The sequence below is a fragment of the Clarias gariepinus genome, chromosome 20, assembly GCF_024256425.1.
Source record: "Clarias gariepinus isolate MV-2021 ecotype Netherlands chromosome 20, CGAR_prim_01v2, whole genome shotgun sequence".
Lineage (NCBI taxonomy): Eukaryota > Metazoa > Chordata > Actinopteri > Siluriformes > Clariidae > Clarias > Clarias gariepinus.
In genome coordinates this window covers 21,448,783-21,472,903 of record NC_071119.1, presented here as the reverse complement: position 1 = coordinate 21,472,903, position 24,121 = coordinate 21,448,783, and the positions used below count along the sequence as shown (strand labels likewise).

The following is a 24,121-nucleotide window of genomic DNA, read 5'->3' as shown; positions in this document are numbered from 1 at the left end:
CTATTTTTTCCTCCTTTTATTTTTAAAAAGGACCAAACCTGAGGAGGACGCTGTCCATGCTTTTAATACGTCCTTTATTCTTGAACCGAATTAAATTAAAAAAATTATTTTAAAAAGTCTGACACATCAGGACTTCAAGAATTTCAGAATTTATATCCTGACTGCTGGATTATTTATTTTTATAGTTTATATATTTTTTTGTTCACCAGCAAAGTGAGTTTAATAACCTATACAACAACTTGATACCAACTTTATTACTTCAAATAAAGTTGGTTCAAACAAAATGTATTTATTTTTATTACATAACTTTAAACACCACACCAGTTTTAGATCAGGTTCACAATAACGGATATGAAAAAAAAAAAATAAAAGTCATGCTCATCTGCATGTGGTGACGCCCACAAAATGCCATAAAAGTCCAGAGGGCTGAGAACATGAAACTAAACATCAGAGTGAAAAACTAAATATTTTTACTGTACATCTACAGTAAACAGTGTAAACCTAAAATAAACAACCAACTGTAAAGTTGAAGTGTCTGTACGTTAAAGATATTTTCGAAAAAATAATTTGTAGTGACGCAAGGTGAGTAATAGGATGCATCAAGATGGTTTTGAAAAATAAATAGAAAGGGTACTTTCTTGTATTGTTCTTAATGTTGACTGGCAAGCTAACTAATCAGAGAGTTGTGTTCGTAAGTCGGATTTGTTTGTTAGTTTGACAAAGTGATTCTTGTACACCTTTGACACAAATACCATGCATGTTTGTATTAGGGTTTATTGCCATATCAGCTTCACAGGCTATTTCATGGGAGATACATATTAAACATTCAACCAATTTATACAAACCAATATAATATTAAGTTATAAATATAATGTAAGGGATTTAAAATGTAAAATATCTACATTTTAAATAATAAAATTAAATATGGATAAATGATTATATTATAATATGGCCTTGGCCAGAAGAACAAGATTTTATACATGTTTTTTTTAGATGCACTTTTGTAAAAAAAATTATTTCTTTCAGATAAGTTTTAGTAAGTTTCTTTAAAAGTTTGTTCAGGTAGAAATTGTTGTCTCATGGCATTAAAACAAATACCATGCCAAGCATAGGAAAAAATAATAGTGTATATAGTTGTAAATATTGCTATCTGGTTCACTGCAGTGTCTATTTCTTTGTGCAAAACACATGAGCCATTTCCGCAATTTGTTCGCATCTACGGATGTTCGTAACTTGGACTTTGGGACGACCTGCATTGAGGAAGGGTTTTAAATGTAGATCTCTTCCTACAAGTCGGTCTGGAGAAGGGAATCTGTTAAACTTCGTAAACATTGTAGCAGCTTAAACCCGACAGGTAATTCCATACACGAAATGTTGGTCAAAATCGGGACTTTCTCGTAAACGAACGCCTAAAAATCCACTGATGTTTATAGAAAACTCCATGGCACTGGTGCAACGATGGGATAGATAAGTTTATTTGTGTAGCAGGTAATCATTATAACAAATGGATGTGAATATTTACAGAAACTTATAATAATTAATCAGACCCTCTTTTGTTGTGCAGCGCAACCAGATAGCAACGCAGCTCAGACTAAATGAAAAAAAAAAAAAAAAAAAATGGTGGGTAATAAACTTTATATAAAAAAAAAAAAAAAAAACTAAACTGAAGATATTCTGGGTTTTTAAGAAGTGCATGTGCAAAATAAATATGGGAAAAAAATAGATTTATATATATATATATATATATATATATATTTATATATATATATATATATATATATATATATATATATATATATATATATATATATATATATATAAATTAGTACTGCATGGCCAATAAATAAATAAAGAAACGTGATTCAGGTGATGACGCAACTAAATAAGATATTAAAAATTAATATTCCTAAAATAAAAAGAAAATTAAATAGAAAAATATATCTAAGCAAGATATTTGAACTTTTACTAAAAACAAGGGGGAAAAAAAATCCAACTTCCAACCAATGAATCTGCTAAACGCCTTCGTACACCCGTCTCCAACTCCTGTAGTTCATCTCTGAGCAACTTCAAGATAACCACATCTGGGAACGTAAATAACCAGGGGAACGCTTTTCGAAGCCCAAGAAAAATTAGGAATCTGTGTCTTAATCTTTATCACTTCAGAAGCTACTTTATACGTCTTTGCATGTAACAGGCCAACACTGGGGCGCTTTCTACACCCATATCACTATAAACACACACCACCTCCAAACCTCTCGACCTACCCCATGCCTAAGTTAAAACTGCAAAACACATTGTGTACTTTTATTATATTTACCGTCCATGTGAAAACAGCGTGTACCTTTAAATCAGACCTCTGAGCTGAAATTCACCATCCTGGGGCTTTATCACAGTGGATTTTAGCAGTGTGTAACAAATATAGATTAATAATAAACTCACAACATGCTCCTGGGTCAGAGTAACTTCAAATGATGGAGCAGGTCAAAATAAATTAATAAAAACAAATGAATAAATAAATAAATAAATAAATAAATAAATAAATACCACACGGAATGTTCTGGCCTACTTGAGGGAGGCTTTATTTCTAAGGATGAATGACGAACAGTTGGATAACATTCCATCTCGGCCTTCGAGGGGGTGTGAAGGACACAAGTGGGCTTATTTCTTCACACCTTGAAAGGGAGCTGCATCGATCCTTCATTGCTCAAGCGCTGGACGTCGCGCGCCATCACGGGGGCGAGGCCTCAAACAAACCGCCGGGCGTTTATTAGAAAGGAACGTGAGGAGACATCCTGATGGACCGCATTGCAAGTTTGTGTTAAGTTTTTAGGGATGAGTAACATGTACGAATGAAATAAATAAAAAGAATAATAATTAATAAATAAATAATCTTTTGTCGTGCAGCGCAACCACATGGCAACGCAGCTGAGACAAAGCGCAAGATAAAAAGCGGAAATAATGAAGATTTAAGAACGATACCTCATTTATAGAACATGACGTATTGAAATACGGGTTATCCACACACACATACGTTATCCAGTTTACAGAGATGAAGTCAGAGCGAAATGTGCTTCAGGTGATAAGCGTCTAAAAGTGATCAGTGGCTTTAAAAAAAAATTTAAGAAAAATCTAACTAAAAAAATATATTTGCTCATGCTTTTCAAGTGCATGAGCAAAAAATTAATAGATAAAAAAATAAATTTATATATATATATATATATATATATATATATATATATATACATATATATATATATAAATTAATAAAATAAATCTGAAAAAAAAATGGAACCAAGATATTTGGGCGTTTTATAAAAATCAATAAATAATCAGGAAAAATATATATATTCGAAGATATTCATGGTTTTTAAGAAATGCATGGGCAAAAAATGCAAGAATACTGTAAATCTGAAGGCAAAAAAAATCCAAGATATTTGGGGTTTTTATTAGTGCATGGCCAAATAAAGAAATTGATAGAGAGAAACATGCTTAAGGTGATGCATCTAAATAAGTGACATTTTTAAGCAGCCTTAAAAAAAAATATATATATATATATATATATAAAATTATATTCCTAAAATAAAACAAAAATAAAATAAGAGAAACATGCTTCAGGTGATAAAGCATTTAAGTGACTTAGATAAAAAAAAATGATTTAAAAAAAGAAAAAAACTAAGGTTTTATCACTGCAATGTGGAATTTTTTTATTTATTTAATTTTTTAAATATATTATATTACTTAATTACCTGTAGTTACAAATGATCTTTGAAGCTAAATGTACATTTCTTTATAGAGAATTATATTCTGTATAATTGATTCTATGATTGCTAGCAAAAATAATGTAAGCTAATTTATATGTTTTCAAATTATTTTTATGACTGTCGATATAACTAAAAGCAAAGTAGACAACAGGTTAAAACCAACGCCGCTTTACATAATCTCTTCCGACTCAAGGTTAACGACAGTCTTCTAAACGGTTCAGTCTCTGGTGCTTTTATTTCCACCTTTTTTTTTTGTCTAATTAATCATACGCCGAGTATTTCTATTCATGCATCGGTCAGATTAATTCAATTTCTTAAAAATGATGCAACAAGCCTTTATTCAGCCATGCAGCAAATGGAACAGCAGTTGGTGTGTGTGTGAGTGTTGTGCAGCAGACCGGGTGGGGGGGGAAGGAGATCAGACCGCGGCGATCAAAACATCACGTATAAATAGCTGTTAGTCTGAGTGACAAGATGCTGAGGGTTTGGAGTGTAGGAGGAGTTTATATATGGAGAGAGAGTGTAAGACGCACCTCAGAGTTTTAGGATTACAGTCTGTAAAACACACTGGTTTGAGGAAGGTGGAAGGACTTCATAGTAAACGAACAGTCATGACGGAAAAAACAGGATTGTGAGTGACTTCGCAGCAAACACTTATCACAAGATGGCCGACATTTTCACGTCAGAAACAGAAGAGCAAACATTCAACCCCTTTCTAAAAATCACTGACTAACATTATTTGTGAACAATGTTCAGTTTAATTCAACGTTTTAAGTCAAACCTTTAAACTTGGATGGATTTTAGCTGAAACGCATTTCAGATCACACCGGAAGTGACGCGAGTCCAACACCAGAGATATGCATTTGCGTTTAAGACACACGAAGAGGTTTTATTTTAAATAAACTAAACAACTAGGCATGAAGCCAGTTAATTAACAGATCGTACTCTTTTACCCAATCAGACGGTCTACATTTCTAAGTTTACGTTTTCTAACGGCTCTTCTTGCTGGAGGTTTACCCTGTTAAAACACACAAAAAACACAGCTTTTGAACAAAGCACCACTTCTACTTGTGTTTAACGCTTAATCGGAGCCGTTTCAGTGTCGGTATCAATACGTCAAAATAAATGAATAAAGTTTCATAGAGAACCATTTTTGCACTTATGTTTAAATAAAATGTTAATCAATCTAAAGTTGTGCGATTTATATACTTTTTTTTGTAAACATTGCTTCACAGACCTTAAAAGAAAATGAAAGATCACAAGTTAAAAAATTTATTAAATATTAATTCAATCTTACTGAACCGCTGCTGTCAGCACATCTTTACACTTCTATATTCTTAGACATTTTTTTTTTTACAAATTTCTTTCTGTATAGTCTGTAAACTTTATTTTGGTAACTTGTCAATTTTTTGCAAAATTTTTAACCTACAACTTTATAGTTTTCATTGTTTTTAAAAACAATTATTTTGCTTTTATTGAAGAAAAAAAATCATTAATTTAAGTTGTACTTTTGTGCAAAATTTATTCCATCGTAAAGAAATTTCATTTAAGGTTGTTTAAGCTTTTCACTGCATTTTATACTGTAAGTTTCGAAGTTTAAAGTCTCCAATAAAATAGTAGAACCCAAATCAAACAAACTCCTGCTTGTTAAATTGTGACCATCTCTTCAACTACAAGTTGATGAGCAAGAGGCATCGAAACACAGCGAAGTGTGACCCCATCGTTCCCTGATCACTGTCGAGGCGGTCACTCATTAAACCCATGATTATCACTTCCGATGTAAGCTTATTATTATTATTATTATTATTAATATTATCTAATAAAGCAGACGGGTTATTTTCAGGCGTCGTCTGTAATCGCTGTAGAAAAGAAAGCATAAAAAAAATTAATAAATGAAACGAAAAACGCTCACACCTACGCACGAGTCAAAACTTAGATCTGGTACTTGATTGATTTATTCTGCCAGTAACCGTCTCGAGTCTCCTTGGCTTTTTACATCGTAGCAAAAATTAAACAGCGTTTCCTGTTTAGAGCAACGACACAACTCTTAGCCAGAGTAACTCTGAATTTATATAATCAAAGTAAGCAACTTAATCCAAAATCTAATTTGCATCACAAGGCTGATTTGGAGACGAGTTAACACACACACACACAAACTAAAACCCGGCGAGAGGAGGGGGAATTTTTTATTTATTTTTTTTGATGGCGAGGGCTTTCAAACACTCTGATGTGGAAGAGCTTTTTAAAATTAAAAGCTTGATCTGGTGAATTGAGGGTTAAAACCCTGCATGATCCAAAGCAAAAGCTTGAAAACGGTCACACTTCTTGCCATTGCTGCGGGTGTTAAAGCAAGCTGCGAGGCAAAAATAATCCGGGAAGGAACATGCCAAGTGATCTTCCCGCCCACGTGCGCAACATGCGGGTTAACGGCTTCTCCGTGCAGCTCCGGCTGTCGGGACGCATCAACTCTACGGAGGAGCTGATTTGACTTTAAAAAAAAAAAAAAAAAAATTTTTATAAAAATCTAGGCCTGTGGGATGATTGAGTTTTGGAAATAATCTGCCAAAAACCTGCATCAGGACGGCATTTAGTTACTATTATATTTAAATATTTTAGCTATAAAAAATTTTATCACTCCGAAATAAGTAATAATAAGCCACAGAGCAAGCTAGTCGTGTTTATTTTTTCCCCCGTTAATTGAATAAAAGCTTAACTAAAACAAGCAATAACCGCGTGATCACTTGATAAACCACGCATCGCTATTCTTTATCCGTTATAAAGACATAAAATACAGGTACAGATAAAGGACAAGGACATGAAAGGGGGGGAAGATTAAGAGGAGGAAGAATTAATACAGAGGAAGAAAGTGGGGGACTGATGAGGAATGAGGTAGAATAAGAAATGAAGAATGAGGTTGAGGAAAGAAGAACAAGGAGGGGAGAGAAGGGAAAGGGAAAAATTAATGAGATGGAAGAAACGTGACTGAGAACAAGAAATGAAGAGGAAGAAAAAGAAGCAGGAAAAGTAAAGCAAGACCTGAGAAGAAAAACTTCAATGTCTTAAAATCCTTGTATAAAGATTAAGCCGTGTTGCGATCAGACGCAATTAAACTATTCATTCTCTTTGGTTCCTGAACTTAAAACTTGTCTGGAATCCTCCAGAAGAAAAATCCTTCCCAGTTGCCAACATGTCACCGTTTTAAGCAGTTTTTTTCCTTCTTCTGTGCAACATGCATGATTCAATAAAAAAAAAAAAAAATCACCACCATGAACAAGTTTATTTAATTAAAACATATTAATCAGATTTCTATCATTTCTGACCTCGGCGTGTTTGACAGATGAAGCAGGAGTTAAATGTTTGGAGATACCAACAAGCAGGACTGAGAGAAAGAATTTTGGAATGGTTGAGTACACTGAAAAGTTTTTTTTTTTTTTTGTTTTCATACAATTTTGAGGAAGAGAACAAGGAAAAGCTTACCCCCAAAAAGTTTGTGTCCTCATTCGTTGGCGGACTTTTCCACAGAACATAATTGTACATGGACACCCCGCAAAATCCACAAATATACTCCGCAAATTTTTTATGGCTTTTTTCATGCCAATATATACACAAAACTTTTCATGAGTTAACACTAAAATATTAAGGAACAATGGACAGCGCTGCTCTTCTCTCTCTCTCTCATTTTCTCTCTCGATTCCTGTGTTCGAAAGGTTTAAACAACTTAAATGCTCATCCTCAATAATGCATCACAAGTTTGTACACCTCGTTTTTATAGTCACTTCAACACAACAAATCTTTAAACACGCACCAGGATACATAAAAAGTGTGTAAAACCTCATGGACAGACAAAGAAACTGTTTTAACAGGAATGAGCTGTGGGTTAAAACTTGAATTAAAAAAAAAAAAAGGGGAGTTTTTTTGTGTTCACAGAGATGATTTCCAGTCTAACGCTTTCCCGCTTCAGCTTTCGGTCATGACACAAAAAACAAGATAACAAGCAGGATAACTAAAAAGTGGGAGAAAGAAAGATCAAAGAAAAAAAAAAGTAAAATGTCACTATTTCTTTATAAAGGAGTGTTCAGGTAACAGGGTGACTAAACTATTCACACACATTCCTTTCTGCAAAGTTGGTTAAAAATAATAATTACGGCAAATGATAGGACAGAGATACGAGCTGCTCAGTAACGATGTAGCTTTATTTTATTTAATCTGAAGTTAAAATGTTAAACTTGTGTTGGAAGTTAGTTTGTAGTGGCTTTAAGGTGAAAAGACCCAATCCCAATTCTACCCCTTACCCCTACACTTAGCCCTACCCCTCCGTTTCTTAAGTCTTTTTTAAGTTTATTTTAATCTTTGATCTATTTTAATGAAAGCTTTTATTTTTTATATCTTCTTAAGTTCATCTATTTTTAACTAAAAACAGACAGTGTGCCAGTGCTTTAAGGGGCTAAGGCTCCAATTAAGATGATATTTCCCCTAACCTACCCCTCCGTTTGGCGTGTTCACGTGAAAAATCGCTCAAGTTTGCTAGCGGATAGCACCGATTGCACGATATTACAAAAATATATTTTTATGTTATATACACTTTACTGCATGCTACAAACAAATATGAAAGTTTAGTAGAACGGCAGTTTGCCGAGCATTTAATAACGCATTGTTTGTTTTGCTTAAGGCCATATGTGTACATGTAAATGAACGGATACGCATGATGACGTATAAGAGTGTTGTAGCGGTGTCCCATTTCTTAGGCGAAATATTGTAACCCTTCCCCTTTCCACTTCGTTTCAAGGGACAAGGGGAAGGGGCGAGGGGTAGGTGTGTTGGATTGGGCTTAAATGTTAAGGAACAAGCTACAATAAATTACTCATGTTCAGTTCAGTTGTAAACCTGATAAAACAATGCTAAAATAAAACCGCAACTAGGACTAAAAAATACAGTATACAATCAATATTTTTAAACGCGGGATACCTGGATAATCAAAATTTTTATTAAATCCAGACCGATATCCCGATCCCTATTCAGTTACAGCCTTTAAAAATAACTACAACGCTGCACAGCTCAAAGCCGTAAACTCTACACCATGCAGCAAAGTTAGAGCCGATGTACAACTGGAGACAGTAGTGATGGAGGGAGTATAGAGAGTATGACTAGATGACTAAGATAGAGGAAGAGAGAACGGAGAGAGTATGACTGTTGGCAGTAGAGATGGAGAGAGTACAGACTGTGAGAGTCTAGTAGAGACAGTAGAGATAGTAGAGATGGAAAGAGTGTAGATAAAAGAAACTGTAAAACAGACTACAAACTGAGATAAAAGACTGTACAAAAGAAGAGACCAGAGAAAGAGACTGTACAGAAGAAGAGACCAGAGAGAGAGACCAGAGAAACTGTAGAGAGGAAGAGAAGGAAAGACCAGAGAAAGAAAAAGACTGTAGATAGTAAAGAGGAAGACAAAAGAGACTGTAGATAAAGAGAAAGAGACCAGAGAGAGACTGTAGATAGTAGAGGGAAAGAGACCAGAGAGAGGGGGAGACTGTAGACAGGACAGAGGGAGAGAGAGGGAGAGACAAGAGAGGGAGAGAGACTGTAGATAGTAGAGAGGGAGAGACCAGAGAGAGACTGTAGACAGTAGAGAGAGACTAGATAGTAGAGAGACCAGAGAAAGAGACTGTAGATAGTAGCAAGAAAGCGACCAGAGAGATAGACTGTAGATAGTAGCAAAAAAGAGACCAGAGAGAAAGAGACTGTAGACAATGGCGGGAAAGAGACCAGAGAAAGAAACTGTAGATAGTAGCAAGAAAGAGACCAGAGAAAGAAACTGTAGATAGTAGCAAGAAAGAGACAAGAGAGAAAGAGACCAGAGAGAAAGAGACTGTAGATAGTAGCAAGAAAGAGACCAGAGAAAGAGACCAGAGAGAAAGAGACTGTAGATAGTAGCAAGAAAGAGACCAGAGAGATAGACTGTAGACAATGGTGGGAAAGAGACCAGGGAGATAGACTGTAGATAGTAGCGAGAAAGAGACTGTAGATAGTAGCGAGAAAGAGACTGTAGATAGTAGCGAGAAAGAGACTGTAGATAGTAGCGAGAAAGAGACTGTAGATAGTAGCGAGAAAGAGACTGTAGATAGTAGCGAGAAAGAGACTGTAGATAGTAGCGAGAAAGAGACTGTAGATAGTAGCGAGAAAGAGACTGTAGATAGTAGCGAGAAAGAGACTGTAGATAGTAGCGAGAAAGAGACTGTAGATAGTAGCGAGAAAGAGACTGTAGATAGTAGCGAGAAAGAGACTGTAGATAGTAGCGAGAAAGAGACTGTAGATAGTAGCGAGAAAGAGACTGTAGATAGTAGCGAGAAAGAGACTGTAGATAGTAGCGAGAAAGAGACTGTAGATAGTAGCGAGAAAGAGACTGTAGATAGTAGCGAGAAAGAGACTGTAGATAGTAGCGAGAAAGAGACTGTAGATAGTAGCGAGAAAGAGACTGTAGATAGTAGCGAGAAAGAGACTGTAGATAGTAGCGAGAAAGAGACTGTAGATAGTAGCGAGAAAGAGACCAGAGAGAGAGAGACTGTAGACAATAGTGGGAAAGAGACCAGAGAGGTGAGCAGGTTTTTTTTTATGTAAACAGGATTTAGGCTGCGCTCCTGGCGGGTTGTGATTGGTTGAAATGGCGAGGTGACATCTGATTGGTTAAAGAGCACGACTGACGCGGACTGACTCAAGTGAGAAAGGAAAAGTACCTTGCATGTATATATATATATACACACACAATCGCTATCAAATATTATATTAGAACATAAATTCATAGGTTTATTATTAATAAATATGATATTACTATTATAATGAAGCCTAGGCACGAGACAGCCTTGTATAATGTTTATTTTGTGACATTTATTTTTAAGGGGTTTGTCATGAATATGCAAATAAATATTTATATATAATACTTGGACGAAACAATTTTTTTTAAATAAAATAAACACTATAAAAGTATACATGTATTTGAAAAAATATACATTTGGGTGATTACATCTCAAAATCAACCAGTGGGTTCCACTTTTTCACCAACTGTTGGTATTGCCATGAAAATAAAACCCCAATTTTTTGTCTCAACTCTCATTAAAAAAATGGCAGCCATCTTGATTTTTGGCCTCGACGCGCTTCGAGACGTGCCACGCCCCTTTATGAAATCCTCTTTTCGTTGATAACTCACTTGCTATGTCATATGGAGATGAAACTGGGTAAATCCATGTATTTTTTCATGTAGATTCAAATTCTGCAATCAGAATTTGGCTCTCATTTGTGGTTATGGAGATATTTCCAAAAAAACATTGCAGGGGGGCCAAAAAAAAAATTGAGCCGCTCTTGTGCCATTTCGTCAACCAAGGGGTAGTGATCAGTATTTCTACTGTCGATGCAATAACGCCTTTCAAACCAACACACGAACGTGCAATAATCCTAGACAACTCAATCCAGCTATAGTAACCAACAACAGGTAAGCTCAAAAAAACAACAAAAAAGCCAGATCGTAATTAGCACGATGACCTCATCTGAGATGTGCCAGTTCATCTCGGATGTGTCAAGCGACGTACAAAGAACAGATCCCTGGTCGTTTATTAATTTGTGATAGTAACAGACCTCTTGTCATTTGTGCCTGATCGTACACATCCCTCACACACCCATCTGGGGTGGAGAAACACCGAAACATTCAGGCCCTACCTACAGACCGACAGTTTCTTCTCACATGCTGTACAACTCCTTAATACTTTGGGACCGGACTGAAACATACACGAACACAAACCTGCATTTTGCAGAAGAACTTTTTCTTCGCTGCTGCTGTTACTACAACATGAAATGTTTACTGCATTTACATCTAATGGACAATTTATTTGCATTAACTCAATTTGTCACAGATGTATATTGAACCGTGTCATGTTTGTTACGGTTTGCACATGTAGCTAATTTTGTTTATTTATGTTGCTACTAGATGTTCCCACGACTTCGTTCACGTGGAATTTTATTGCACACTCAGGCACATTTAAAAAAATAAATACAAATATGTACAGCGTTAAATTTGGAGATGAACTGATTTATTTTTCAAGGTCGATTTTCTATTGTTACGATAAGAGGTTTTTTTTTTTATTTAAATTTCAAAGTAGGATATCTTCTCTTCCCCTGGATCCCCTGGGCTGACCGCGATGAAACAAAGCCTGTGTGGCCTAAAGCTGGAAAAACCCAGTTAAAATTTGTTCAGTAGTTTATTTTCGTGATGCGTGCACGCTGCTAACGGACGTTAAATATTGAATATTTATATTCAATATTTATTTTATTGAATATTGAAATATTGAATGGGGAAAAACATACTTCTATAAAATACATACTCAAACTGTTTATAATTTGATTGTTTTACAAAATGCACAGATATTTATCTATTTATTTAATTTTTCACAGAATACTAGCCAATAGAATAATAAGGATTTACTTGATTAGATTAAAATTGTCATTATGTCGTCCTTGATAATAAATGGTAAATATGTAAATCTCCTTTTTTTGATGCACCAGCGAGTCGCAATGACTGATGGAAAATTTTTCATTTTCTTTTCTAAGGAAGTAAAGACCCGTTGTTTAGTCAGTCCCTACACCGTTAGCAGTTCCCATTCCAAACCACAGGGATCACACTTAACATGGCTGTGCAGTGTACTTCAGGCCAATCAAGACGCACCTATGGTTCTAATTTCACTCCCCTATAGAAGCCAAGACCACACCGCTCCAAAAACACAGCCACACAGATTACACAAGACCCATTAAATTAAAAATACATTTTCTTCACCAAACAGTAGCAAGCATAAAACCTTAATAAATATACTTAAAAAGTCAACTACTGGGATATCAAGTTGGGTGAGGAACTCATTGCTAATACTGGTATAAGTTAGAGATGAAGGGGGAAACCAATTTAAAAACAAAATTAAGTTCATATGAAATAAATATAAAGATTGTCTGCCAAGTCATGTATTGTTACACCTACTGTTTTAATACGTTTGCATTTGTGGTGGTAAAAAGTTGCAAATTCTCTACCATTCTACAGGTGGCGCTCTAAATTATAACATACCAGCAAGTAGCACAGCATCCTGTGTGGTACAAGCAAATTATTTGCCAAGTTCGTTTTTGCCAAATGCACAGTGCAATATCAAACACACCACTTAATTACATTATAAAGAACAAAAGCGCGGCATTTGGCATCTTTCAGGAACATCAAACATTAAAAGAATCAAAGCACAATTGATCACATCAAAAAAAATTAAATTACAATTTATGGATCTGTGCGATTATTTAACTGCAAATAGTATGGGAAATAATAGAGATAGTCAATGTAAAACGTCTAATTGAATTGATAAATATCGTTAAACAACCTGTTAATAAGTTACAATTACAATTTTTCAATTATTAAATTATGCAGCACTACGTCAGACTTAACGTAAAAGTTTATAGGTCTCACACAATCAGCTCATCAATAGCGGTATATAGTTAAACTTACAAACAGTACTATTTGAACTACAGAAAAAAAATCTAGTTTAGATCTCTTGTTTAAAAGTAATACACTAAAAAACCAATATGAAAAAGGAAAAACATGTTTTAACCAAAAAATGTATTTATATTTCCTGATAAAAAATTACATACAATAACTAATCATTAACTGATTACATAATGACGCACTTTCACTTTATTTAGTTTAAACAATTCTAGCGGCACAACCAAAGACTTAAGGTATGGAAAACTGTAAAGGAGCCTGAACAATTTAAACAAAACCTAAAGCTTAAACAGCGCGTTTCTTTGCACATTGTGAATATTTAGTCATCATATCGCCCAGCTCTACTGAGGCACGATTAGATTTTTTTTTTTTTTTTTTTAAACAAGGACCGATTCTTACAGATTTAAATTTTGCACCATTTTATTCAAGCGAATCGATAAGCCTGGAGTCTATAAACAAACTGCTCGTTTAAAAAGAAACTATTATGCAAGATTCACCTTCGGATTATTCTGGACAGTAGTGCACATACATGCAAGGACAAACGCCCACTCCATTTTTTTTCCTACTTAAAAAATAAAATTAAAATCCCACTCTTCAGATTTGTCTTTTAATCATGATGGTCACAATGTTCCTGAGAAGCAGATAAGCCATGGTAAATGGCTAGCTAAAATCCACCTTTATCTTTCCTGATTGAAGCAGCAATGGTCTATTTACTGTATGACGGAAACGTTCTGACAGCAGTCCTAAAACATGTACAGGTGATTTGCATTTTACATCTAACTGCTTTCGCAATGAGAAACGGTTCCAAGCTGATTATGCAAAAACACTACAGCTCAGGTGTGGTTTTTAAACCTACCATTTAAAAAAGATAGTTACTTTTTGGCAAACAGGATAAATACTAATGCTAACTATAGCATGTCTTGGCCTTCTAATTCAGAGCGTTAATTTCACCATGATACTACAGTAGGTTAAAGGTGGGTTTGTTAAGTAGCTAGCCTACCTTTCTTCAGCTCTTTGTGGGGTTTTTTTAATACAAGCTAAAACACTGAACATTGAGAAAATTTGGGAGAGAGAGAGAAAAAAACAGTGTGGCTCATTTTTACTTAAGACGTAAAAGTAAAATAAAATGGATATAATTACAATTTACTTTGGTTTAAGAGTCCATTTAATGAAGCTTGACTTTCACTTCTTGTCTCATTCATGAATTGTGATCTTATACTTTTCTTCATCTTAGTATGCCAGTTTCCCCGAAACAAACCCTTGAAAGAGAAGGACACATACACACCGTGCTGTTGAACCCTTTACAGTGTATTGTGTTGCATTTCCCAGAAATACAAAGTCCAGGACACCGACACAATGATGAACAGACTGAAATAAGCGCACGCTGATTACACTCAGTTTAATCAACTTTCCGTTCTAAAAGCCATGATGGCGAAACTCGGTAACGAAGCGCTCGAGTCTGCAGCGGCGGAAAGATCGTTTTCGTTAATTTACTCTCCTGCACTGTCACATGGTGTGACATTTATCTCACACACGGCTACGCGACCCGAACCAGATTGGATTGGGAATTCTAAAGGACAAAAATCTGACTTAACATTAACGTAAAAACAGGGCAGATCATCATCAGATCATGAGATCGTATCATCTGACCAATCAAACCAGAGCATTTAACACAGAGTATGCAATTGGTTAAGTGCCACAGAACTAAAATTAGTCTCGTATTAGTGTTTTATATATTACAGGAAACATCTACTACACATTATGAGCATCTTAATATACAGTAAACCCATCCTTCACTTTACGGTAAGCAACTACAAGAATTCAGAAAGTCTGTACATAATGTGTAGCAGGAAATTAACATACTTTATACAACTGTATATTATTGATAACATAATACTTAATGTATTAAGTTTATTATGTGAGAGAGAACTTCAGCTATGTGATTACGAGAGGGCCATCATACAGACCATGAGTAATGAATGTCTGGTCAACAAATTTTTCAAGTTTGTGTTAGGATTAAGATCTCTGTATATGCAGTCGTAAAAATAAGCAATTTAGGATTTCAATAATATTTATTGCCATTTATTTTAAATTTCCTGCATAAAGAATAAATCTGTCCATTGATTTTTGGAGATTGTTTTCATAATCCACTTTTTTTTGAGTAATCCACACTGTTTCACCCTTTTTGTTTTAGTTTCTTCCGTCTATACACTATACATGGTAACCATTACATTGATTGGCTCTGTTAAATGACTCGTATAGCCACACCTACTTTAAAGAAAAAAAACAGCTAGATTACTGGTTCAGCTGTACCTCCCCGTACAAACACGCCTCCTCATGAACTTTAGCAATAAGAACCAAAAATTTACCGGAAATTTTAAGCATTTTGCATATGAACGAATGAGCCGAGGCGTATGCTGGCTATGATGCGCGTACGTACGGAAGCCGATCAAAACTTGACCGCATCGGTTGGGAAAAGTGATGAGAGTTTACATGTTTTTGTGGAATTTTCACATTTTGTGCATGATTTAGTAAAGACAGAGCACCATGGGTACCAAAAACGGTTAGCAAGGATGGTGGAAAGGTTTAATGTCTTCCAAATTTTACTACATTTACTTGAATTTTCCAGATAAAAAAAATATAGTTTTGGAAATTGATAATACTGGTTAATATTGATTAATTAGCGTATAGAAGACTATAAAGCTTTTGAAACTTAAAAAGAATCTAAATAAATCTAAATTTGAGCTCAAACATTAATTTTAGGCTTCAAACATTTAACATTTCAGAAAGTTTTTTATTTTCTTTTTAAGTTAACATTTTTAATAAAGTTTGAGCCTTCATTCCAGGAAAAACATCAAGTATGCTAACAAACTAAGCTAAATTTTTCTAAAAAGTCTTACACTTTCTTCAAGTATGGCGACTTTTAGGGACAAAAACACCCACACGACTCAAAAGATGCAACTTGTTTCCTGAACATTCTACAATATTAAACGGGCAAAGAAATTATTTCAAACATATGATGCGCAACCAACATTAGAATTACACACGACTCATAAGATGCAACTTGTTTCTTGAACATTCTACAATATTAAATGGGCAGAGAAATTATTTCAAACGTATGATGCGCAACCAACATTAAAATTAAAACTGAGGTAGAATAGGAGCAAAACCTTAAGATGTGATGTTTCAGCGGAAATAAAATGTCAAGACTGAACAGAGGCTGTGCTGACAGAATGACCCTTTAGATACAGGCTGTCCATGCTAAGCTAGCTAACTTGTTAGCCTAACACCATTAGCAAGTGAGCCAAACAGTTATATAGCAGGGTTGTCTAGAGTTAAAGCACAAAGAATGAAAATTAAAGTCTAAACAAGAAAATTAAATCATTTTATTGCATATAAGCAATAAGGAAAGGTAGATACTGATTACCTCACTTATGAGTCTTTATAATTCATTAGCATGTGTACAAACATTAGCACTAGAATAGGTACATCGTATGACTTAGCCGTTGTTATAGCAACGATACGGCATTCATCTCAGCGCGTATGATGTTTTGTCGAAACGCGCTATGATTAGTTCTGCGCATGCGTCCCAAAATCTGACCAATCAGAGACGAGAACTGCAAAGCGCTGAAACCGTAACCATATTTGCTTGCAAGCGCTTGACGATGTAACTTGCACTAAAAAAAAAGCTATTTGTCATTCTACATAGATGTGTTAGTGATATCTATTCATGTAGATGACAATGTTTATCATAGTAAGGTGAAAAAACTAAATTAAAATGGATTCTATACAGTACGTAGTGCACTATGCAGTACGTGGAACGTCATTACGTCATCAATTACGTTGTGCACGTGCCTTGCGTAAAGAGACTATAAACGATTTTGAAACTATGTTTAATTTAAAAAAATGCTCATTTTCAGTTGAAAATATTTCCACCAAACACAAAGCCAGCCGGGCTAAAATTATTTATTCAACTAAATAAAGGTCAGCGTTATCTTTATTAGCTTTACATAGCAAACGTAAAAACTTAAAAACAGACGCCATTTTAAATTATACACCACAGCATTACACACGAACAGGTTTTCTGACGCTAAAACCACTTTCTTACCTTTCTTAACCCAAACGCAGAGTTCTCCTTTTAGTTTAAAAGCAACTCCAAAGCCGCACTCAGAGTGAAAGCAGAGGCGCGAAAATCCGACGAGCCTAAATAAACTGGCATGTCAATTAGCCAATCAAGAGACACACTATTACACTGATCTACTAATCAGAATGCTGGATCAGCGTTCTTCTTTGTCGTGATTGGATAAATTAATTAAAAAGTGGGCGGGATGAGTAGTCACCGTGATGATTATACTTCCTGATTCAGGTGTTGCGAATCAAATACTAGATTAAAGCTTGATGGGAAATAAAACGTCTTAAATTCAAGTTTGGCTGATGTGGAATGATAAAGTGGAGCAAAAATAATATAATGAGATCATGTATTTGTTAGAGCTTGTATGACCTAAAAAGGCACTTTTCATCAACAATAATATTATATGTGCTGTGAAGTGGGATAATACATACTGAAATCACAAATATCTGAGTCAAGTACTATAGAGCTTTAAACATTCTTTCCAAGAAAATTGCTTTATTGCAATGAAATGGAGGTGACCTCTAGGTTGAGCTGCCTCAGGGGTTCAGGGAATCATCTTATCCAATGTTTATTTCCATCTGTATGTCTCATTCCAATGCCAAAATAGTATTAATGATACTAATTATTGTGACAATTTATATTAAAAATATTTCTTTCAATTAGCCAATCAGGATAAGCCAAGCAGAACACAGGATCAGAGTACTTCTTTGTCCTGATTGGATAAAGTGAATAAATTCGATATATACGATAATGAGATCATGTATTTTTGTGAAGTCTAATCTTTTCTGTTTGCATGATCTGAAATAATACTTAATCACCAGTGATGGTATACATGCTGTGAAATGATATGCAGATAATGAATCCTAAAATCACAAATACTTCATCTAAGTCAAACACTATTGAGTATTAAACATATACAAAATAGCTTTATTGCAATGAAATGGAGGTGACATCTGGTTTGAGCTGCCAAAGGAGTTCAGGGAACCATCTTATCTTATCATGTGTATGTTATAATGTTCTCATCTCATCAAAATAGTGTTAATAATAGCAATTATTGTGACATTCTTAAAAAATATTATTAATATTCCTTTCAATTAGACAATCAAGTGACACACAATCACCTAGATCTGCCAATCAAAACGCAGCATAAGATTTCTTCTTCGTCATGATAAAAAATAAAGCAATTTAAAAGTGGGCGGGATAATTTGATATATGAGATAATGATAATGAGATTATGTATTTGTGGGAAATCTAATCTTTTACAGTTTCCATCCATCCATTTAGAAGCATATATAATCCAACTAGGGCCCATGAAGGCCAATAGTGGTTACCATTGTATTTATTCCCATTTTACCGACTGTTGTAGGATATTCAGTCAACATTCACATGCGCATTCACATTCTACAAGCAATTTGGGAACGCCAATTTGCCTAATCTTCATGTCTTTGGACTGTGAGAGAAAACTGGAGCATCTGTATGAAACCAACCAAGCACATGCCAACTCCATGCGCACACAGACCCTGACAGTCTAACCGCGAAGCCAACGTGACGCCCTTTTATACTTTGCATGACCTGAAATGGCATTTAATCATATATGCTGTGAAATATCATGGAGATAATGAACGTTTAGTCCCAAACATATCATTTCACTATACAGTACTATAGAGTATAAAACATTTTTATACATATTAGTGTCTTTATCATACATGTAAATAATATTAATAATATTAATCATCATTATCATCACACATGTTACTATTTAAATCTGCCTAATGGAGTAAGCATATGTTTAATACAACAGCTTATCTATTTAACTTCTATATTGAGCCTTAAGAAGGGATGCAGAATTTTAAAAAAAAGGAATTGAACACTCCTTCGACCATAAAACGATAAAAAAATAAAATAAAATAAAATAAAAAAGATTGGTGCTTGAAAGTAGATATGGACAGATAGATAAACACCACAGATGCCATGCTTTCTAAGAAAATAGACTAATGTTCAGTTTATTTAATCGCTTTATTGCATGAAATGAAATGGAGGTGACCTCTAGGTTGAGCTGCTTCGGGGGTTCAGGGAATCATCTTATCTTATTTTATCGTCTCTTCTGCATGCCATTGTGTTCTCATTCTTATGCCAAAATAGTGCTAATAATAATCATCATAATTAATGTGACATTCTATACTATTATAAATATAAATATCCCATTTTAACATATTATATATAATAGTAGTATTAGTATAAGGGTTTATGTTATATCAGGTACTGATCATGCATGCATACAGCATGCACGCTTTTCACACGATGCACGCGCCGCACAGCATGCACAATCAGCGCAGCACACACACACGCGCGCGCACGGTTATTCCAGGTCCCGAGCTGTCATATTTCATTGTAAAAAGCCACGCACAAACGCGCGAGCGCACACACACGCGCACACACCTCAGGTCACATTTAAAGAAAGAAACGCACGAGCCTGTTCTGTAAATGAATTAATGAATTGATTAATTAATAAATAAGCAATGAATAATCGGAGCTTACCGTGTGAATAAAGGCAAAGTTAGGCGAGGTCCAGAGAGAAATTCAAAGCCAGTATTAATAATAATAATGATAGTAATAATAATGATAATAATAGTAATATAAAGCCACACAGAGCACGAGCACCAATCCGCGTTCTCTTTATCTGCAACTCGGCAGCATGAAATAAATAAACAACAAACAAATAAATAAACAAGGAATATTGTTAAGAATTCAAATTAAGAACCAAGGCTCAAAAAATGATTCAAATGAAGTGTTTATTGAACACAAAATAAAGGGACACAAGCAGGGGAAAGGGGGGAAACGCAAAAAAAGGAAAAAAGGAAAATAAGAAAAGAAGGATGAAGAGATGGATGGAAGGATGGAGGAGTTAAAGAAAGCAAGCTGCGTGCTGCTGCTCCGCACCGACACGCCACATCGCTGGAGAAAGTCTAACATGCGGAGGAGAGAGAGAGCTGCACGGCCATTTATACACACACACACACACACACATGCACGCACACACTTCACCATACACACACATACACACCAAAGTACACTCCTCCACCGTGATCATTTCAAACCGCGGGATCCAATTGGCTCTCGCGTGCCTTTCTCAACCCGTAACCCCACCCACTCTAAAATGCGATTGGCTCCCAGTTATATCAGTCATCGCGCCGGGTGTGGCGCCACCCTGCGGAACTGAAATAATGAATGAAAAAAAAAAAAAATGACAAGGAAGCAACAAGGCGAGGTGTAGAGCACGGGTGACCTTTTCTTTTCTCTTTCTTTTTTTCTTCAATTCTTCTCCTTTCTCTCTTTCTTTCCTAATTTCTTCCCGTCTATTTCTGTCCTTCTTTAATAATTTCTTTTTCATTCATTCAATATCATCTTTCTTTTTTCCTTTTGGCTTTCTCTAATACTGTCTATTTTCCTTTTTTTGCTTTCTTACTTACTTTCCTTGAATCTGACTTTCTTTTCTTCTTCAATTGTTTATTAATTCTTTCTTTCTTTTTCTATTGTTTCTTACTTTCTCGAATTCTTTCTTTCGGTCTGTCTTTTTTCTCCTTTTTTCTTTCTTACTTTTCTTAAGTCTGTCTTTCTTCTTCTTTAATTGTTTCTATATGAATTTTTAACAACCTATTCATTTCTTTCTTTCCTTTTTACTTTCTATCTCTTGTTCTATTTTTCCTTCTTTCATTTTTCTTTTTTCTTTCTATTTTTTTTTTCTTTCTTTTATTTTGTCTTTTATTTTTATTTACTTTTTTTAAATCTCAAATTTTTCTTCTTTTAATTGTTTATTTTATCCTTTTTAATTAATCCATTTCCTTCATTTCTTTCTCTTTTTCTTTCCTATCTTTTCTTATTTTTTGTTTTGTCTTTATTTTTCTTACTTGCTTTAATTTATTTATATATTTATTTACTTTCCCTCCTTCTGTTTCTTTATTTAATTACTATATTTTCATTCACCAATTATTTAAAAAAATCTTCTTTTTTCTTTTTTCTCTCTTTTAATCTGCATTTCTTTCTACTATCTACATTCTACTATCTACTTTTTTTACTTTTTTAAATGTGCATATCTTTCCTTCTTTATTAGTTTTTTTATTTTTGTTTTTAATTGTTTATTGAATCATTTTAATTATTTTTTCTTTCCTTGATTCTTTCTTTCATTATACTTTATATCTTCCATTTTCTTGCTCTATTTTTTAAATACTTTCATTCATTCATTTATTAATTCCTTCATCTTTCTGTCTTTTTTCTACTTTTTTCTCCTTAATTTCTTTATTTTTCCCTTTTTTTCCTTCTGTGTTTTCTTCTATAAATTTGTGATGTACAGTACATGTTTAAGTAGCACTGTAAAATGAAGAGGCTTTAGTGACAATTTAAATGGCCTAAAGTGTGCTATATCATTTTTGCCTCTATTTTACTATCGCTGACCATAATTTTTTTTATTTTTTATTATTGTTTAAAATCTGTCACCTTGGAACATGTGACATGGCTTAATAAAGACCAATCTTGTGTCCCTGCAACATGATACAGTTTTTAGATTTTCTCAATATATCCAAATTACTCCAACAATGCACGCACAGACTCAACAGATATTGTTTATTCTGTATAGATATTCTTTGTGGACACCTGACTATCTCACCAATACCGGAGTCCCCCTCTGGTATAGCCTAAGCTCTAAACTTCTTCCAGACTGTGGCTGTGGAATTTGGTGTTTATTCACCTGTTCCAGCATGACTGTAGGTAAGTGAGCACATAAGTGTAAAAGCTTTAAAATTATTTTTTTTTTACAAATATTATAATACAAATATTATAATACAAATATCAGTTTTCTTGGTGCGTTGACATTTTCCAACCTTAAGCAGGTAAGTAGGAAATGGAAAAGTTTAAGGTTGAATTATTGAAATGTGTTTCTACTGCGTACTTTTATATGCATAATCAGATTTAAAAATATATGACTTGTCTGACACTCCAGGTAAGTAAGTACATTTTCATATGTGTAAATGCCAATTATTTCTTTATTCCGATCTGATGATTTCATTATAAGGACAGAAAAACATGCTAAAACGGCAGAAGTTTGCTTCATAGATGAGCTCCCTCTCCTCAGTCAATCGCAGAGAAATTAACCAATCATGTTAGCTCATGTATGTGGAAGAGGGTGGATAGCTCTTTCCTCTGAGTGTGTTAAATTCCTCTAGGACTTGTTTGGGTGGGATCTGTGGTAGATTCATGTGTCCTGGGAAAAGCATTGGATTACTCTTTACCCTCTCGTGCTGGGAGTAAAATTTCCTGCAAGATGTCCTACAACAGGTTTACTCTGCAAATCGCAATGCATCGCACAACCAAAATGGTGGATAAATCTGTTTATATTTAAATATGTTACTTTTCTTAATTCCGTCATTAATCCATCATCTGTACATCGCAGAATGGTACTTGTATTGTAGAGTATGTTCCTAGCTACAGTAGTTAGCATGCTAGATGGGTCAGGGGTAGCTCAGTGGTTAAGGCATTGGACTACGGTTCGGCAGATCCCAGGTTCAAACCCCAGATTGAAACCCCAGGTTCAAACCCCAGAACCACCAAGTTGCCACTGTTGGGCCCTTGAGCAAGGCCCTTAGCCCTCAACTGCTCAGATGTGTAATGAGATAAAAATGTAAGTCGCTCTGGATAAGAGCGTCTGCCAAATGCCTAAATGTAAATGTAGATACTATACTGTAGTTAGTAAGCCTGCATAGAGTTGAAAGTGACCTTGGAGTGTAAATCTTCATCGTTATTGCTGCTAGAGTGATGAAGACGATGCACACGTATGAATAAAGGAAGTCAGTAAATATGGTTTAAAAGGTATAATGATATAGAAGAAATTTCCCTTTTTGTGTGTCTATTATTACAGTAGGAAAAAAATTCCCTTCTATAAATGTTACAAAGAGGTTTCCTTATAGGGTGCCATAAAACATTTATTTGTTAAACAACTTCATACTGTTGTAAATCCATACATATACAGTATTTGACTAGAACTAGCAGGTTATTACTGTATAAACCTGTGATTTGAATTGAAGGACTCCCATTATGCATGTTTTTTTTTTTTGTTTTTTTTTACATTTGGATGGCTTTCCATTGTGTGTGCAAACATAATCCTATTTTCTGCTTTTTGTTCTTTTTGTTCTTTTTGAATTTTGCTGCTGGTAATAGTTTAAACAAGGCGATTAGATTTTGTCCCCTATTGTGACCTCATATAGATTAGAAGCTTGTTGGTCATTTCTGCTGTTTTCTAAAGGGGTGTGGCTCAGGATTAGTCGACACAGAAATGGCACTGGATTAACACACTAAATAACACACTTTTAAGACTGGTGTTAACTTGTTAAAAAAATAGTAACATATGGGACCTTTAATACTATACTAATACTAATACTATACTACTGTCAAGACTTTTGCTATAGGAAAATAATTAACCATTCTGACCAATGAGAGTTGAGAAGTGCTGTGTAAGAACCCTATATTTCCTATTTTTTTGTCATTGTGATTTGGCTGAATGCTCAATATAACCATATTAAACTTCACATATGCTTCTTCATAGAATATACCTCAATCTTATCCTATGAGAGCAAATCGGATTTATATATTTCATGGTGAATCGTTAGAGGAATCAGTGAGATGGCTTTCAAGGGACTTGTTACTGTAAAGGATATATAA

At 34.6% G+C, this 24,121-nt stretch overlaps 1 protein-coding gene across 3 annotated transcripts in view; it reads right to left on the bottom strand.

The window, feature by feature from the left end:
* The window catches only part of elavl2 (ELAV like neuron-specific RNA binding protein 2), a 54,323-nt gene extending 33,957 nt beyond the window's left edge, over positions 1–20,366 (bottom strand). For 2 of the 3 annotated variants that reach the window (XM_053480380.1, XM_053480382.1), the window contains exon 1: positions 19,949–20,366. The gene's annotated coding sequence lies outside the window, so the exon portion shown is untranslated. Of the gene's footprint in view, positions 1–17,386; positions 17,468–19,948 lie in introns of those variants that run through there. The other variant, XM_053480381.1, reaches the window with a different exon arrangement.
* Positions 20,367–24,121: the final 3,755 nt, after the last annotated feature.